Raw genomic sequence first — 1,315 nt, 5'->3', positions numbered from 1 at the left:
TGTGGAGCACGGGCTCTAGGTGCACGGGCTTCAGTAGTTGTGGCTCGTGAGCTTAGTTGTTCTGCGGCATGTGGGATCTTCCTGGATCAGGGCTCGAACCCGTGTCCCCTGCTTTGGCAGGCAGATTCTTGACCACTGCACCACCAGGGAAGCCCTACAAAATAGGTTTTGAATTAACTTTAACATATGCCGAAATGCACCAATTGACAAAAGTTTATGTCTTAATTATGGGCCTCAAATTACAGTTTTTCCTGGAGATATGACTAAATTTAAGTGAGATGCCAACTAATTAACTAACATTCACAAACACTCTGTCCCCAGACAGTAGAATAAATATGTAAGGAACAAATACTAAGACAGACACAATATTCTGGGCCATAATCCATGTCTCAATAATTGTTAAAATATTCACATCATAAAAAGTATGTTGTGTGAGCCTAGTGGAATTAAATTAGAAGTAAATTTAAAGAAAATCTAGAAACTGTCAACATATTTGGAAATTTTTTTTTCTGACCAAAAAATTTAATTAACCAAAAAATTACAATGGCAGAGAAAATAATAACAATAAAGAGAAATTATAAGAAGTGGGAGTCAGGGTAGAAAAAATGCAAAGGCCTTGCTCTCTAGGAGACCAGTACTGCAGCTGGGCTGGCCTCAGCCCCAGCCCCTTCTGAGTTTTCTTTGGCTGCTGGCGTCTTGTCTTCCCCCATGAGATGAATGTTGTGCTTTTCCCGGAATTCATTTATTTCTTTCCCCTTTGCCAGAAACCGCTGTGTCAGTGTCTCAATAATCTTCTGTATCTGCTCCTGGTTGTTCTCCAGGGCAGGCAGCACCTCTTTGACAGTTTGCTCTATCAGCACCCTCCAACCATGCGGTAGCACTTGCAGGTTTCATCTACCTCCTTCAGAGTATCAATCACTAGACAGTGCTCATTCAACTCCGTCTCCAACTCAGCTGCTTTGGAGGCCAGGCCCCCGCTGTTCCTGCCGAAGGTGATGGAAGCCAGCAATTACTTGCTCTGCTGACATGAACCCCCTTCCCGGAGTTGCTCCGGCTGCTCTTGCCAGGGCGACCACTGCTCTCTGCCATCTTCATTGCTTGCTGGGCTTCCAGTCTGCCCATATTTGGAAATTTAAGTACGTAATTCTGAAAAACCCACCAGCAAAGAAAGAAACAACAGAAATTTTAAAGTATTTTAAGCTGAATGAAACAAAAAAAATTTGTGCAACGCAGCTAAAGACTGCTTATATAGGAATTTATACCACTAAATATTTAGATTAAAATATAAATCTCAAGACAATAATATAAACTTGAT

The 1,315-nt window shown here is 41.7% G+C and overlaps 1 pseudogene; it reads right to left on the bottom strand.

Annotated features, from left to right (window-relative positions):
- Positions 1-623: 623 nt before the first annotated feature.
- LOC136126027 (prefoldin subunit 2 pseudogene) lies at positions 624-1,089 on the bottom strand (annotated as a pseudogene).
- Between the last annotated feature and the right edge of the window lie 226 nt (positions 1,090-1,315).

This window comes from Phocoena phocoena, chromosome 7, assembly GCF_963924675.1.
Source record: "Phocoena phocoena chromosome 7, mPhoPho1.1, whole genome shotgun sequence".
NCBI lineage: Eukaryota > Metazoa > Chordata > Mammalia > Artiodactyla > Phocoenidae > Phocoena > Phocoena phocoena.
Note: the sequence above shows the minus strand (reverse complement) of the source record. Positions and strands in the feature narration are given on the sequence as shown.